At 40.0% G+C, this 19071-nt stretch overlaps 1 protein-coding gene and 1 long non-coding RNA gene across 3 annotated transcripts in view; both read right to left on the bottom strand.

The window, feature by feature from the left end:
* The window catches only part of LOC142097398 (uncharacterized), a 231765-nt gene that overhangs the window by 167911 nt on the left and 44783 nt on the right, over window positions 1–19071 (bottom strand). The window lies entirely within an intron of this gene.
* SNCAIP (synuclein alpha interacting protein) overlaps window positions 1–19071 on the bottom strand; it is a 216079-nt gene that overhangs the window by 107493 nt on the left and 89515 nt on the right. The window lies entirely within an intron of this gene.

Here is a 19071-nt window from a genome sequence, read left to right on the forward strand (position 1 = left end):
GACTGCACCTTCTGATTGGTCCTACTGTCATTCCACCCCTCTCCACAGTGTCACACAGCAGATACAAACAGATACCCTATAAAAACAAATACATTTATTTTTTAAAACAATAATGAAGATTCATAGCTTTGTTATTAGAAAGCGCAGTTCAATGTACTGAAATATTGTAGGCTGCATTCATAGTAACACAGAGCAATGATTTATTTATTGACAGTTATTTATACGGACCTTTGAACACACAGATGTTACATACGGATCATGCTGTGCTATTTTTCGTTTTAGATGCCATTCTTGTGTGGATCTAAATAAATGCCAATGAGCACAACCACTTTGCCTGTGCTTGACAAAGCAGGATCAGCAACGATAACTTTAAAGGTAAAGTGCAACTATAATGTTACATCTTTACTGTCAAATTAGTCTGACACCCCTAAATCACCCTAAATCTATGGAAAGAAAAAAAACGTCTCAGACATCTCTAATGATTTGTACTATATTAACGGCGCAAATACTTCCTCCTACCAAATAACAAAACAGCGTCTTTGTGCCACTGAAAGATGCTGCTTTATGTCTTTATGCTAAGCACATCTGCCTAGCTACCTAATTCACAAGGAACTAGTGACATCACTGAAGCCTGAGGCACAAGTTATTGATTAACTAATATTGCTACTGCTTCCACTCTGTGTAGATAACCTTTAGGGTGTAGTGGTTCTTCAAGGGTATATACTATGTATAAAACTAATTCTAACTGTTATGAATAAATCAATATGAATTATAATTAGAGATGAGGGGTTCAGATTCAGGTTAATCTGGAAAAGCTAAATTTTACATACCCAAATCAAGACTTGTATTGACTTGAAATTGGCCACACTCCTCAGAGCTGAAATTGGGGCAAAACGTAATGTTCGCAAGATTAGATCTCATGAGACTTAGGGGTATATTTATTAAGCGGCGGCTCCTACAATTTTTTTTAAAAAATAGAGATTTTATTAAAGACAAAGCCCATTGCTTAGTATATATACTGCTTGGTGGCCACCACCTGGTCCTGTGTGTAAGGCTGGTTGTGAGCTTCATTCTGCATTAATTTAATTTTTGGGCATAATGTCATTAACTTTGTATACTGTAATAATGACGTAATTTAATTTGTAATAACTGTGAGTATATAATGTTGATTATTGTGATATTTGTGATGATGGTATCTCTCCCAACATGTTAGTCCCCAGCAGCGGAAGAGGGGCATGACCCCGTCACCCCGGGGGGTGGAGGGGGGGTAACAATAAATATACACTGATATTAAAACCAACTGCCTAATATTGTGTAGTTCCCCTCGGAATTTAAAGTCCAAGTCAACACCTTGAACTGTTTATCATGTTCCTCATGCCATTCCTGAACAATATTTGCAGTGTGGTAGGGCGAATTATCCTGCTGAAAGAGGCCTCTGCCATCAGAGAACACAGTTGCCGTGAAGGGGCGTAGTTGATCTGCAATAATGTTTAGGTAGGTGGTACATGTCAAAGTAACATCTACATGAATGCCAGGACCCAAGGTTTCCCAGCAGAACATTGCTCAGCCGTTCACTTGATGTAAAAGAAAACATGATTCATCAGACCAGGCCACCTTCTTCTACTGCTCCATGGTCCAGTACTGATGCTCACCTACCCATTGTAGGTGCTCTTAGCGGTGGATAGGGGTCAGCATGGGAACTCTGACCGGTCTACGGCTACGTAGATGCACTGTATGTCCTGATACCTTTCTATCATAGCCAGCTTTAACTTTTTCAGCAATTAGTGCTACAGTAGCTCTTCTGTGGGATTGGACCAAATGGTTAGCCATCAATCCCCATGCGCATAACTTAGCCTTGGGCTGCCATGACCCTGTCACCGATGTCCTTCCTTGCACCACTTTTGGTAGGTACTAACAACTGCATACTGGGATAACCCCACAAGATCTGCTGATTTGGAGATGCTCTGAGCCAGCCATCACAATTTGGCCATTGTCAAAGTCACTCGGAGACCATTTTTCCAACACATCAACTTCAAAAACTGACTGTTCACTTGCTGCCTAATATATCACTCCCCTTCATTCTGTAGCGAGATTATCAATGTTACATACATACATACACACACACTAATGTGGGAGCAAACAGCTCAAAATTACATGAATTTTTTATCTATTTTCATGTTTACATGTTATAGTGTCGTCCTAAACCAACAGAAAGCACAGGGTGGCTCGCTTATCTCTAATAATAATTTTAAGAACTCTGCTCGACTTCAGTTTGGTTATGTTTTCTTGCCTATTGTTTGCCTGTTCTGTTGGAAGTTCTGTCGCTTCTAGACTCTTTCTGAGCGCTGTGTTTTAGTTTTTGTTTGCTATTATGTCTATTTATACATGAAAAAGTTAAATAAAGAATACATCCAGAGCACATTTCCCACACTGGACCTCTTTAAAGAAAAAATGTTCTTTGCCATGAAAATGGACTGGTTGGAAGCCTCCCTCCAAAAAAGAAAATACACAGGGAGATTTTTTGACACTTGGGACAGCTTTGTTGGCACTTTGTCAGTCCCGCTGAGAGAACAAATACAAAAATGTTTTCAACACACCCTTTGGTACGAAACTAGAATATTCATGCAAGACCCACCTATCTTTCTGAACTAGGGAAGTGCTTGTGTTGCACCGGTCTCTCCAGGCTTTTGTATCTTATGTGTGATATCATATATTTATTGTTCACTTCAGAAACTCACAGATGACGGCTTTCCTCATACTATGTGTTGTGGTTTGTGATTATTATGTATAAACATAGCTTTGTTCTAATTTATTTACTGATGTGTACATGTTTGACATTCTTCAATAAAGAAATTTGAAATAAAAAATAAAAATAAAGAATACAAACAAATAACATAATCCTTACAACACATAAATTACCTGGCTTCTCTACGTAACAGAAATACACTGTTTGATGCAAGTTCAGCAGAAGTCCTGGTGTAGTCAGCAGCTCCATATACACATATGTCCCAAGCAAAAAACGTCTTGTCAAAACAACAGTTGCAATGAGCCAAATCACAAGGAAGCCATAGCTCATATCAAGCTCGTCAATATGTCATGAGCAATCTATTAAAACAGTTCATTAACTCAAACTTACAGATGTACCGATTCAACAAAAAGATCAGCTTGCATTCTCAGTTCCAGTGCAGTCATGAATTATTCTCGGTGGATGAGTGTAATGGATATATCATGTATAGAGTGGAAATACATAAACTGCACACAGTATTATTTCCCTGCTCAGATACTGTAGTACAATGAGAAAAAGCTTCTGCAGCTGGGCACACTTCCTATACAACATGAAAGACAGCCTGCACACATGGTTTCTGAGAACATGCACTCTGATTTTGACAGCTATGAGGTGTACATAGTTGAGGTCTTCATGAATTAAGGATGGGATGTTTCATTTGGCATTTACAACAGAGAGGTTAGAATTATGAAATGTTACATGTCACTTCAGGAGTCAGCCATGCGGACAGCAGCTGATGTGTGACAGATGGTTTGTGAACACAGCTATGTACTAATGAGGTACAGTGGGGGAAACTACAAACTATGTTACATAATAAATATACCACATTTTCACATTAACCTAACCATACAAGTGTTCGATTTACAGATAAAGACTAATACCAATTGTTTCCACTGCTGTATATAAAATGAAAGGATAACAACAGAAAAAATTAAAACCAATCCAGACCAAACAAAGGATACACTGGACCTTGCCATGAAAGGCTTACAATTAATTTGCGATATTAGTAGTATACAGTACAGCAATTACAGTCCACATAGCTCCAAAAGTCACCTCTCCCAGAGACATTCACAACCGATAACAGCATGAACAGTCTAACACCTATGGATTTATATGATTTCTACCCATGCATTGTTTCAAGTTATATCATTATTACTTACAAAACTATAAAAAAAAACTATTAAAAATAAATCAGCCATTATTATAACCAATGGGTAATGTACAAAGGTACATTTGTATGCTTCACTGTTCTCTGTCACTTGGGTGATGTTCTTCAACATGCCCTCAGAGGTTACTTTATTTGCCAGTTGTATGCCAGGCTAACCTTACATTATTTTATTTTATGATAGAAAGCAGGTTGGTCATAATAAAGAAAAAAGTCAGATAGAACTACTGAAATGGTACCTGTCTAGTCTTCACTAATCTAATGATAATAATAGAAACCATCACCTATCTACTGCTCTTAAGTTCTTTAGCTCTTTAGCTAGAAAATATAATCCTGTTCAGATCCTGTTTTACCAAATTGTCTTTCTGCAGCAATAAGTACTGTATGTTAGTAACTTTAAATCCTTTTGTAGTCATTAATACATTACCATTGAAAAATACTGCACTGCAGATCTAAAGAAAACAGGTAAATTATGTGATATTGTCAAAGCCAAAGTGGGCTACCAGTGGATCGAATCTAAGGCCATATACAAACAGAAAACTTTACTGCATTCACGGCCGGAAAACAGAAACACACACACAGGTAGGGTGTACTATATGCTCTGAGTTTATCAAAACATATCATCATCTATATATAATGTTTTAGTCACATAGACATTTCAAGACTGCGCAAGTGTGAATCACAAGTCTAACATCGGCAAATATTACAAAGAAAGATACACATGTCATGGGAAACTGGACATAACTGTTACAAATCATAGTTGCAATTCTTGCATGTCCTTGAAACTTGTTAATAAAACAAAAGCTTAAAAGTTACATTGTTATCTAAAAATCAACTACTTCTGCAAATGTCAGCTGTATTTTACTCTGAGAAAATACATTCTGCACATCTCCGGGCAATTTCAATACGTACAGCATTCTTTGATTTAAACTATACTTAAAATATGGAGCACTCTGTATAATAACTTGAATCTAAAATGCTTTCTCAATATAATGGTAAGTGAAGATATACTGTACCATGTATCCCGTTGTAGAAACTTACATGGAGATTTAAGCACTGCTTACACTCTCAGCAATATAGGTGCTCTCAGCCTGTCTTTTCATTTGGACAAATGATTAGCTCAGATTTTTCTCAGTGCTGTTTTACCAGCCAGATTTGTCCCCAGGCTGTCTTGTCAGTGCTCATATCTAGAATTCTGTACATTTGTGAAATGCTAAATATACTTTTCTTGTAAATTATCTTCCACACCCATCACAAAGATCCTATCTGTAATAAAGGGCCCACTTTGTAAATTTTACACTTAGAAATAAATGAAGACAGACTTCACAAAGAATCATATGTGATTTAGATTACTTTGTGCCAGCACGTCATTTTCTTGAATACTGTAAATGACAGTGGGTTCTGCTATTTATTGTATATGGTGCATATAATTACATTACACAATGCTGTACACAGAATATGGCAGTCACAGTTTCCCGATCCAATCAAGCTTACAGTTAAATTTCTGGTACGTGGGACACACAATGGCCACAAGGAGCTGGGTCCTTAAGACGCCTTTTGGTGTCAGATAGTGTCTTTAATCTCTCAGCAACGCAAATTATATAGTTACCATCATTTGGCAGTTCCCAGCTCCTACAGCTTTAAAGTATGTATTCTATGCAGAAATATGGCACAACTACCCACTTCATAATTCCAATACACGTATACTGACTTTAAATATTTCACTTCCACAATTCTTAACTTACACCTCAGAATAATAACAGATATTTGCATCCATTACCAGGAACCAAGTTGCATCAAAAAGTTGTTTAATAAATGGACGTTCTCAAGGATACAAATTTTCACAAACAATTCTATAAGCGCAGAAGAGCTCATGTAGAGTTGGACAAAAGTCCAACACAGAAGCGCAAAAATGGACTATGTCTGTGTTGTAGGTCTTCATAGAGACTGAGATGTATCTCTGTCTTGTGCCTCTTAGAGAGGACAATAAGGGCTTTACATAGTATGTAGGATGGAAGCAGCCTTTTAGGAAGCATTTATCATGCGCCTGCTCCCTTCCTACTGATGAAGATGATCACGGACCCTGCTGTAAAAAATATATATATTTTTATTTCTAAAAAAAGAAAGTGCCCTCCGCCCCAAAGAGAGGTCAAACCTGCCCTAGTGCTGTCATCCAAGGTTGGTGTATGTAAAGGTCAGGGGTACAAAAGGCAAGGGTCCCAATCCCCCCCCTCCCCCCCCCCCAAATTTGAAACTACTAGCACTAGGGTGGCACTGTAGCATGGAAACCTGTGGCATGGGGTAGTGACAACCAGCCTAGAACAGCACGGGACTGAAGTCTATATGGGGATCTGTCCCACAATTATTTGCAGGCTCCTTCTAAGACTAACCAGCGCTGTGCTATTTCCACGTCCCTGGGCGGTGGGTGCGGGTTAGGTCCCAGCATACCCAGGCGCCTTTAAGTAGTACATTTAGTACTACAAGCTCCAGCAATCCAGGGATGCCAGTGGCATTCTGGTACTTTGGGAACTAAAAGTGCCAGCATACCCTGGCATCCAGTGCCCTCTCGGACCTCTAGTGTGCCAGGGGAAAATGTAAATAAAGAGACATACATATAAAAAAAAATTAAAATCAAAATATAGATGTATTAGAAATAAAAACAATCCCTCACATCATCCTCGCTGACCTTCTTTATATCCTCATCTAGGTCTTTGCTGGCCCCACTGCCATCTTGCTGTAATAATCTTGGTCTTTGGAAAATCAAAAAAAAATTCAGATGGCGCTAGATTAGCAGTTTTTAGCTCCTGCCGCAAATGAGCTCTTAGCTTTTCTGCACTTATATTTATAATCAGAGGATTTCCTTTTTTTTTTCCTGTGTCCATCTACTTATCCTTACGCACGCTTTTAACACAGGATATGCTTTAAGCCTGTATTACTAAAATGTATGCATTTTGTGTACTAGGCAGAGCTGCAGATATCTTGAGATTTGTGCTGCTCTGAACACAGAGTAAAGTACGTATTTTAAAAGGACACAATTTACACTGACATTTTACATGTCAATTGCGCCCAACTCTACATAAGGCCCATTAGTGATAGTTAGCAAATATATAATTAGCACGTATAGAATTGCTCTGTACACCAGGGATTGTAGAGGTTTTCCAGTCACCTCTAAGATTTAAACAGGATCCGGTACTAAGACTGAATCAAAATATACTTGACACACTAACCTGGCCGCGCAGTTGCACAGTGCCTCACAGCACAGGTGTCATGGGTTAGCTTCTGACCAGCGCCCTGGATCTGTATGTTCTCCACATGTTCGCTGTGTCCTCCGACACTCCGAGGGCATACATGGTAGGTTAACTGTATGTGTGTTAGGGAATATAGATTATAAACTCCACTGGGGCAGGAACTGATGTGAATAATTAAATATTCTCCGCAAAATGCAGCATAATTTGTATGTGCTATATAATATAAAACAATGTTAATAAATAGGTACATCACAAGCAGGTACAGTTACAATGTAGAATAGATAGCTTTGCATTTTACAATATTCGCTTTATAGCTGGATATTGGAACTGAATTTTTACTACACTGCCTCCATTAATTTGTGATTTACTAATGAATTTGGCCAATACCAAGAGGGGAGATGGGAGGGATCAGAACAGGCTTAGACAAACCATGATTTACGAGTTTTTATCGAACAACATGAGCGTGGCATCAAGATCAATGGATCTCTGTGCCATGCGATTTCTCTCAGGTTTTTTCAAGTTGCTTTCTGCTTGCAGTGCTGCTTGAGAAATCCCTTGTGTAGACAAGCCCCAAGTCCTAACATGTGCTGCAGAGTCTGCTGGGACTTTTAGTTCTACAAGAGCTAGGGAGCTACAGCTTGTTTAACTCAAGTTTACAGACCGGAGGTTGGCAAACCTCAGCATGCCCTTCCAATAAATAATTGGACTTGTAGTTCCATAAAAACTGGAGAGCCGCAGGTAGTTTACCCCTGGGTCTGAATTTTTCCAATATTAAACACAGTAGTCCATAGAGAGGAGAGCACATTATTTCACAAAAAGAGTGTTTGTTATAATAGCACTTCTGCCAATGAGACATCCAGGTGATGTTGAGGAAAGAAAGCTGAAAGCAGAGGTCAAGTTTCTGCTAGGAAGGAAGTTTGTGGCTGAAATGGAGAAGTCTAACCCTGCCTGAAGAATGTATTTTGGATCTTTAATTCCATTTCAGATTAAGCAAGCACTAAGATTTAAATTGGTCAGGAAACAGAAGAAACAGCCATCAACTGTAAGGATAAGGGATTATTAAAACTGGAATAAAACAGAACTAAGTGGACATCCAGAAGCACTTTAAACAGTCGCTCATTGTCAGCAGGCTCGGATGAAAGCTTAATAATTTGTAAAAATAGATCCACTTCAAAGCACACAATATTCTTCGGTTCCCAAAGACACAGTAAATGAAAATCCATAAGCAATCACAATCAGGGTTGGATTAAAATTATAATAACGCCTGGACAGTGTTACAGCCGTGAGTGCCCCCCCACCTTCCCCCCCCTGCATGTTTTTTTCATGCCCGATCACCTACTTCAACAGCCATATTTCCCTACATCTACGTGTGCCAGATTAAATGCACAGCTAGCAGACACCTCTTTGCCTGAGCTCTCTACAGGGAGAGTGTATTAAAACATTATAAGGATCCATTACAATTCTGCAAACTTGCTATAAACTAAATAATGGTTATTGATTGACCCTATTATCAAGAGCTATATAAAATGGATACGGAATAAAAAAAAAAGTAATAATATTTCCCTTTTAGATTTGTTTGCCAGGTATTTTTATAGCTCTCTTCGCAGAGCAATAAGAATTGGTTAAAGCCACCAGTGATTGAGTTACAGCTCCTGAATATCCCACAAGGATGATCTGTGATACTTCCTGACAGGCAGAGATTAATCCCTGTAAGTTCCAAACAGTCTGTACTTTACACTCACAAAGACAACATTTTAGTTCAAGTAGCTATTTGTTTTTTGGGTTTATGGTTTTTTTTTGCTATGGCAAACTTACATCTTATTATGTTTCAGTTCGAATCATTCAATATAGTTTAAGGATGGCATTCCTGCTACAGAAACTAGTTTTTTGCATGACAGACATATTTCTAAAATATTTGTGGTCTTTATCCATTGAATGTATTCTTATTCGGATTGTCTTTGAGCTAAGAATCATGGCCACCACATTCAAAGTAACAATTTTCAATATTGAAAAACTGTTAAAGATATTTCTTTGGAAGTTTCCAGCCCTAAATGAATAATACTTATTATAATTCTGCGTGCTTATTAACTACAATAGAACTTGGCAGCCAGGCTGCTGTCATTTTTGTTTATAACTTTGTCTCAACAATATTGCAGTGAACAATCCATGAGGCTGGTTACCCACAGTTGTTGCGCTACACGCTAAGTGTGTTCAACCACCCAAGGAGTGTGTACATAAAAGTGCAACCGCACATCTCTTATAAAATGCCCCCTGTAGGCAGTAAGGAGTGATTTACACATGCTGTGTGGGCAGCACGGTGGCTCAGTGGTTAGCACTTCTGCCTCACAGTGCTGGGGTCATGTGTTCAATTCCTGACCATGGCCTTATCTGTGTGGAGTTTGTATGTTTTCCCCGTGTTTGCGTGTGTTTCCTCCGGGTGCTCCGGTTTCCACCCACACTCCAAAAACATACTAGTAGGTTAATTGGCTGCTATCAAAATTGACCCTAGTCTCCCTCTCTCTGTCTGTCTGTGAGTGTGTGTGTGTCTGTGTGTTAGGGAATTTAGACTGTAAGCTCCAATGGGGCAGGGACTGATGTGAGTGAGTTCTCTGTACAGCGCTGCGAAATCAGTGGCGCTATATAAATAAATGGTGATGGTGATGGTGATGATGCTGTGCTAGACTCTGCAGTAGCTGCTTAGGTAAGTCTTCTTTAAGGGTGTTGGGAAATAATGTATGGTCATGTGGTATGATCTGTCCAATTGTATTAGAGGTATTTCTATGATTTTAACTACCCTTTTTGTAAATATAACTATATGATTATATTTAGTATATTACTGTACTGTCAGAGTAGCCAAAGGCTGCTTCAATATTGTTGGCTGATAATGCTACAGATGCCATTTTCAATGGTTATTTCATTATCTTGTATATAAATTAGGCTAAGTTCATTTGGGCGTCTCCACGTATGTCATTTATTTGTATCATGATGCCTTCAAAGTGCAGTGCTGCGTTATATGCCATCAATTTATAAATAATAATAGCATTGATCATAAAATAACAGTATACGCAATACTCCAAGATTGCCACAAAGCTTGATAAATAAGTTATCATGCAAAGTAATGCTGGGTTTGTAAACAGCGCTTTTTAAAAGCTCCCACAGGGTTTACTGCATGCATAATTAAAAGAGAGATTGGTGAAGTCAATTACAAGTATTAATTTCTGTCTTCTGGTCTAACAAGTCATCTCACTCTTTCCATTCCTTGGAGTATTCTAACCATACCATATCAATTTCAAATAAAGCTTGATTGGAAACCAATATTCCAAGTTGTTCAGTAGAAACACATATTTTGTATCAATCTTTTGCATCCACCACTTAAAAGAATGTTTGCTTAGGTCCCTGTAGGCAAGGCTATAAAGTATAAAAATCTTCCTTAGCTTAATGATATTTATGACAAGGCTGTTTTAGCACATTAGAGGATTCTGGGCAAAAATGTCATTAGTTCCCCTTTGCCCAAGAGGTGTTTTGTAACAGTAACCTAGAACTGGAATTTATTTCCATTATTTAGCAGACACATAAAAAAAAAAAAAAAAAAAAAGACACATTGCATTTTCTCTAGTACAAACCATGCTGTGTCATAGGTATTTCATATTTCAGAGCTCATTTAGGATTAGAGCTTTGTTTAAACACAGGAATACTATTTGCCCTACCTTCTGGATTAGGACCAGGAGCTAGATGGCAAATATTAGCCCGGGGGTGAGACTCAGCTCAGCAGCCTATTAGGAACTTTTGAAAGAAAAATGCAGGTAAACCAGTGACCAGGCTGAAGGTATCCCATTATAGGACCGGTGGGAATGATTTCTGGTAGCCAGATACTTTCTCAGTACTGCATTATCCAATACTGAGTGATTTTGAATAAAGCGGGTCACAGCTCAAGTCTTTATCCCAGATGGGGGCCTTACATTTTGGATTAGGTATTTACAAAAGAAAAAGATTAACGTTTAGGACTGGAACAGATTTGGTGTTATTTTGGTCTCCTGCCAAGATACGTATATATTCGTCCATCTAGGATTCTATGTCTTGTCCTCCGAACCACGAGACCCAGGTAGTGAGCATCCTCTGAGGCCCCGTTCTGGTATGCCAGTGGAGGAGTCTCAGATGTTCAACCTGATTGCCCAAAGGTGGCATTTGGCTGTGATACCTACTACAGAGAGACAGGTAATTCCACCAACACCGGAAAGATATCCAGTGACCATTATTTTACAGTTTTCACAGTGATCAGCAGGAAAACACACAACAACAAGCTTCAAGCTGTCAGTGGACTGACTGAAGTCATGGGTATATGTATATATACACACACACACACACACACGAACACACACACACACACACACATACAAAGACAAGCTTTAATCTCTATAGTTCTACTGATACGGTGACCTAACGTTTACTGATTATCAATCCTTACTACTATGTCATCACATGAAAATTCTATTTCCTCAGTAGGCTCACTGTGTGTGCTGGATAGCAAGCAAAACAAAGGTCTGCTAACTTCTATCAGACCCAAAGCAGTTCTAGATTACATTGATCCGAATCCGTATAATTCAATGCAACTACTTAATAAGCACATAAAACCAGTGATGCCACCACTATGAGAAAATCACAAACATTTGTCTCTGAAACCGGCAACCAATATTTCAGAGCATTATTTTCCCTCACGCAAAGTCCAGTGAATTCCCTGTGGCCCAGCAGTCTTGTGCTAGAACAGAAAGACAGATGATAAATAGTGCAGAGGTCAGCAGTGCCTCAGGCACAAAGCAAACACAGATTTATAAAATCAGAATAGCTTATTTTAATGTGTACCCATCCACTACACACATTGGGGGCAGACATTTTTAAGGCTGAACCAATACTCAGGTAAATGCAAGCCACCGACATATGTTCCTCAGTAGGTCATAACTGCTATGTTTAAAGCAAACTACAATGTTACATTTTATTTTTGTATGTATGTATGTATGTATATATATATATATATATATATGTATGTATACATTTATTTTGTGTCTTGATACTGGACATACCAGGCTTTATATAACTAACAGGAGTAAAAATAATAGGAATTAATCGCAGTATTATTATTTTTTATTTTATTTATGTACAAGATGTCACACAGGATCGGCAGTGCTCTACAGACAACAAACAGTAAACCACTACATAGCATTACAGGAAAATACAATATAAGCAAACAGTACAATGCAATATAATGTAATAACATACAATGTACAGCAACGAGTTGCTGAACTAGCAGCATTGAGGTGCTAGGCGGGGTATATACTATACCTGAGAGGAAAGAAGAATGAGAAGTGGGGGACAAGAAAGGGAGAAAATCAGAGCAAGCTGAACCAGTGCCCAGGAGGATGGGCACAGCAACCAGGAGCGGAGACTGAAAGGAGAGAAGACGTAGGTGTGCAGGTGGCATAGGTAATGAAAGGAGGAGGACAAGACACCCTACTTGTGAGATCTTACAATCTAGAGGGGAGGATACAGTACAGGGAATAAACACAAGTGTTTTAAGAAGTAAGCAGTAAACAACACAGAAGGAATATGTCAACTTCTTCAATGGGAGCTTAATATAATAACTTTTTTGATGAACATTCATCTAATGAGTAGCACTAATTCATTTCTTTACTGATAATGATCTTAGTTCTCATTTAAGGATAGAAATTGGTGATAGGGCTAAATATAGCCACACAGGCTAAAATCTGGTCTGTCAATATTATAAGTTTGTACTAAATTGGGTGGTATTGTAGAGTGTCTGTGTTGCATCCATATCATGTCTAACAGATGGTCTGTGTGATGGAAGTCTGGTCAGATTTTAACCAACCTGGTCAGACACACTTGAGTTTGCATTCTTGATCCAACAAGTGAGCATAAGACTTCCAAGGGTCTGAATGTTCAGCAATCTGCATAATTTCGCTATCCTACGGGGCCAAACTGTCAACAGATCTAGTGGTTTGATGTTTGGGCCAGACTATTAGACTGTAGCATCTGTAACCACTTTCTGAGTTTAATGGGCCAGCCAGCCAGCCAGCCAGCCAGCCAGCCAGTAATTTGTTTCAAGGTCCTGATACTACAAGTAGTGCAAATAATGACACCAAACATATACATATATACAAAGTATAATGCTAAATTAAAGAACAGAATGTCTGTAGGGCCAAATTCAGTGTTTTCAACTCATGAATACTATAACAGGTCATTACTTCTGTGCTCTGGCCAAGTGTCGATAGGTGCTTGTATTACATCAGTACTTCAAGCATCCAAATCTGGAAATCTCCATCAACCAAATCTTTTGATATATAACTATTTAGCCTGAAATTCCACTTGTTTTCTTTACAGTGAACAACAATTTAGGATTAATTTGGTTGTGATCAGTGACTTGACAAGAGGCTCCAATAATCTCAATCAACCACAGAAATTGAACATGAAATATTTTAATTGTTCAACGGTTACCACTTGAATAAAACTACAGTGAATGAGATACTTCAAGTAAGATATCTGTTCAGGTAAAACAATACCTTTCTCCAGCTTTGTATCAATGACCCTAATAGGGACTATCAGCAAATCTCAATTCAACATCTGTATGCTTAAAAACCGCTTATTTATGATTAGTAAAGAGCAGCGAAAATGCTGAACAAAGTCTTATATCTCCCTGTATGTGTTACTTCTGTCTCCACCTTCTCATTGCCATTTGTGCTACTTCTGACCTGACATACACATTGAATGACATCAAACCATGGCTCCCAACTATCACGATTTAGGAGGGACAGTCCCGATGGGAGTACCCCACCATCCCGCTGATAAGCACATTTGTCCCAATTACAGGACAGTTGGTACAGTATGTCCCGCTGATGGGAGACCCTTCCATGCCACATGTACCAACATCACGGGACATTGAAGGGGTGCTTTTAGGGAAAGGAAGAGGGCTTTTTAAGCACACCTCCAATGCCAAGTGGTCAAACCTTGTGTAGCGTGACCATGCTCCTTCTTGCGATGACGAACGTATTGCGTCCCAAATACAAAAATATAAATGTTTGGAAGTATGCAATGTCCCTGCTGCTATCATGCTGCCAAGCTATTTTATTATGAGAGATTTATGACACATGATTAACATTGGCAAAGCGTTTATATTGCGATCATTTTATCTGATTACTTTTTATGGAATTTTTAAAGAATTGACGTATGTGGAGAAAATAGATCCAACACAATCACATATAGATAGCCACTTCAGCAAATAATGCATTTTAATGGATTTTTTTTAATCTAAAATAATTGGATTTAAGGTGATTACTGTTTGTGTATTGTCCTACTTATCGAATGGCCTTACAAATTTTCCTAAAATGGAAATGTCTTTCTGTTCTGTCAGCTCAAACGTTCATTCTGGTTTGAAAGCATCAGACATAGTACATACCTCCCAACTATTCTGATTTAGTCTTCATTCTAAGGAACTATCCCGCCAACCTAACTGTTGGTCTGTTGGGAGGTGTGTCCATCACAATGCCAGTGGCAGGTGACAGTGGCAATACAGGAGTCATTAAAAGGTAAGGGTGATGCCCCCACCTGAAGATGTGTCAGGCAGTATTACATGACCACACCCCTTTAAAGTGACTTCACAGCAGTGCACACTGGCTCTATTAACACAGTGAAAATGCTGGGAGGTATGTATGGCAGTATGTTAATTGGCTGTGGTGCTTATGGATGTAGTTGCACAGAAATACAATTGCTTAACAGGAAACAAAAAACGCAAACTGCTGCATGTATGACAAGCTTTGGAAAGAGACATGAGAAGTATAGGACAAAGGTAACGGCAGGTAAATGCTGCAAGCAAAATGATCTGTACAGAACTTTGGAAAAGCCTTGCAAGAAAATATTATTAGAAATTAAATTTCTCTAATACATATTACACAAATAGAAAGGAAATTAAAAAATAATAAGTTTAATGTGTCATTAGACATTGATATGTTTTGTCATCTAAACATGATTTCTGCATTTCAGTAAAATCATAATGTTCTATTATTGAACCCATATTTACCAGCCATTGTGTCAATGAATATTAATGAATACAACCTGACATTGTAACTCAAACCATAATCTAAACACCCCTCAGGTGCTGTAATAAAAATGGTGAAAGGCATTCTTTGAATCATATAATGAAATTCACCAGGAGCGTCAGGTTACAGTCAAACTCATTGCACCAGAAATTAGCTACTTCTAGGAAGCCTTTATTATAGACCCATCCTGCAGGGATGCTAAAACCACAAACTTTAATCCCTTTCATATTTCTGCATTGTGTTTCCACTTGGCCTTAGATCGAGTTCTCTGCTTGGCTATATTGCTCTGCTGGGCAGATACACTGCAAGTGAATTTCGCCATTCAAAAAATATCTTATATGTTTGGCTGTGAAAAACTTAGAAGTGGGTTCCAGGTTATAAACTGCCACTGGATTCCAAAAATAGTGTGCTCAGAAAATAGCGAGTTTTCCAATAAAAGCAAAATATCTTTGGGTTCACAATGCAGTAATTCGATAACCAAGTGTCAGCTTCCTTATCCTGGTTAGTTTTTTATCTTCTAAAAATGATATATGTAAGTGTTCAAGTGGGTTACAAATAGGGATGAGCGCGCTCGGATTTCTGAAATCCGAGCCCACCCGAACGTTGCGGATCCGAGTCGGATCCGAGACAGATCCGGGTATTGGCGCCAAATTCAAAAGTGAAACTGAGGCTCTGACTCATAATCCCGTTGTCGGATCTCGCGATACTCGGATCCTATAAATTCCCCGCTAGTCGCCGCCATCTTCACTCGGGCATTGATCAGGGTAGAGGGAGGGTGTGTTAGGTGGTCCTCTGTGCTGTTTAGTTCTGTGCTGTTTAGTTCTGTGCTGTTTAGTTCTGTGCTGTGCTGTGCTGTGCTGTGCTGTGTTCTGCAGTATCAGTCCAGTGGTGCTGTGTGCTGTGCTCTGTCCTTCTGAGGTCAGTGGTGCTGCTGGGTCCTGTGCTGTGTCCTGTTCAGTCCAGTGGTGCTGTGTCCTGTGCTCTGTGCTTCTAAGGGCATAGTTATTTCCCCAATATTCCCCTGTGTTTAAAAAAATAAAAAAAAGTTTTTTTAAAAAATACCAAAAACTACTTTAATATTTTTTAATTACCACAAAATTTTCACAACCAATCCTGCAGTATAAGCCCATTGGTACTGCAATATTACCAAGTTCACACATTCAGCAGTAAAAGTCCAGTGGTACTGCAATATTACAAAGTTTACACATTCTGCAGTATCAGTCCAGTGGTGCTGTGTCCTGTGCTCTGTCCTGCTGAGTTCCGTAGTGCTGCTGGGTCCTGTGCCGTGTCCTGTTCAGTCCAGTGGTGCTGTGTCCTGTGCTCTGTGCTTCTAAGGGCATAGTTATTTCCCCATTATTCCCAAGTTTTTAAAAAATAAAAAAAAAGTAAAAAATAATAAAAAATTTAAAAAAAAATAAATATATAATAATTATAACCAAATTTGCAAAACCAATCCAGCATTATAAGTCCATTGGTACTGCAATATTACCAAGTTCACACATTCTGCAGTATCTTGTGCTACATATAATGGAGACCAAAAATTTGGAGGATAAAGTAGGGAAAGATCAAGACCCACTTCCTCCTAATGCTGAAGCTGCTGCCACTAGTCATGACATAGACGATGAAATGCCATCAACGTCGTCTTCCAAGCCCGATGCCCAATCTCGTAGTACCGGGCATGTAAAATCCAAAAAGCCCAAGTTAAGAAAAAGTAGCAAAAAGAGAAACTTAAAATCATCTGAGGAGAAACGTAAAGTTGCCAATATGCCATTTACGACACGGAGTGGCAAGGAACGGCTTAGGCCCTGGCCCGTGTTCATGACTAGTGGTTCAGCTTCACCCACGGATCTTAGCCCTCCTCCTCCTCCCCCCCCTACAAAAAATTGAAGAGAGTTATGCTGTCAGCAACAAAACAGCAAACAACTCTGCCTTCTAAAGAGAAATTATCACAAATCCCCAAGGCGAGTCCAAGGGTGTTGGTGGTTGTCAAGCCTGACCTTCCCATCACTGTACGGGAAGAGGTGGCTCGGGAGGAGGCTATTGATGATGTAGCTGGCGCTGTGGAGGAACTTGATGATGAGGATGGTGATGTGGTTATTGTAAATGAGGCACCAGGGGGGGAAACAGCTGATGTCCATGGGATGAAAAAGCCCATCGTCATGCCTGGTCAGAAGACCAAAAAATGCACCTCTTCGGTCTGGAGTTATTTTTATCCAAATCCAGACAACCAATGTATGGCAATATGTAGCTTATGTAAAGCTCAAATAAGCAGGGGTAAGGATCTTGCCCACCTAGGAACATCCTCCCTTATACGTCACCTGAATAACCTTCATAGTTCAGTGGTTAGTTCAGGAACTGGGGCTAGGACCCTCATCGGTACAGGGACACCTAAATCCCGTGGTCCAGTTGGATACACACCAGCAACACCCTCCTCGTCAACTTCCTCCACAATCTCCATCAGATTCAGTCCTGCAGCCCAAGTCACCAGCCAGACTGAGTCCTCCTCAATACGGGATTCATCCGAGGAATCCTGCAGCGGTACGCCTACTACTGCCACTGCTGCTGTTGCTGCTGTTAGTCGGTCATCTTCCCAGAGGGGAAGTCGTAAGACCGCTAAGTCTTTCACCAAACAATTGACCGTCCAACAGTCGTTTGCCATGACCACCAAATACGATAGTAGTCACCCTATTGCAAAGCGTATAACTGCGGCTGTAACTGCAATGTTGGTGTTAGACGTGCGCCCGGTGTCCGCCATCAGTGGAGTGGGATTTAGAGGGTTGATGGAGGTATTGTGTCCCCGGTACCAAATCCCCTCGAGATTCCACTTCACTAGGCAGGCGATACCAAAAATGTACAGAGAAGTACGATCAAGTGTCCTCAGTGCTCTTAAAAATGCGGTTGTACCCACTGTCCACTTAACCACGGACATGTGGACAAGTGGTTCTGGGCAAACGAAGGACTATATGACTGTGACAGCCCACTGGGTAGATGCATCCCCTTCCGCAGCAACAGCAACAGCTGCATCAGTAGCAGCATCTACAAAATGGCTGCTCATGCAAAGGCAGGCAACATTGTGCATTACAGGCTTTAATAAGAGGCACAACGCTGACAACATATTAGAGAAAATGAGGGAAATTATCTCCCAGTGGCTTACCCCACTTAGACTCTCATGGGGATTTGTGGTGTCAGACAATGCCAGTAACATTGTGCGGGCATTAAATATGGGCAATTTCCAGCACGTCCCATGTTTTGCCCACACCATTAATTTGGTGGTGCAGCATTACCTCAAGAGTGACAGGGGTGTGCAGGAGATGCTTGCGGTGGCCCGCAAAATTGCTGGACACTTTCGGCATTCAGCCAGTGCCTACCGCAGACTAGAGGCACATCAAAAAAGCTTGAACCTGCCCTGCCATCACCTCAAACAAGAGGTTGTGACGCGCTGGAACTCCACCCTCTATATGCTGCAGAGGATGGAGGAGCAGCAAAAGGCCATTCAGGCCTACACAGCCACCTACGACATAGGCAAAGGAGTGGGGATGCGCCTGAGTCAAGCGCAGTGGAGACTGATTTCCGTGTTGTGCAAGGTTCTGCAGCCATTTGAACTTGCCACACGAGAAGTCAGTTCCGACACTGCCAGCTTGAGTCAGGTCATTCCCCTGATCAGGCTGTTGCAGAAGCAGCTGGAGAAAGTGAGGGAGGAGCTGGTAAGCCATTGCGATTACAGCAAGCATGTAGCTCTTGTGGATGTAGCCCTTCGTACGCTTTGCC

Source organism: Mixophyes fleayi, chromosome 1 (assembly GCF_038048845.1).
Source record: "Mixophyes fleayi isolate aMixFle1 chromosome 1, aMixFle1.hap1, whole genome shotgun sequence".
NCBI lineage: Eukaryota > Metazoa > Chordata > Amphibia > Anura > Limnodynastidae > Mixophyes > Mixophyes fleayi.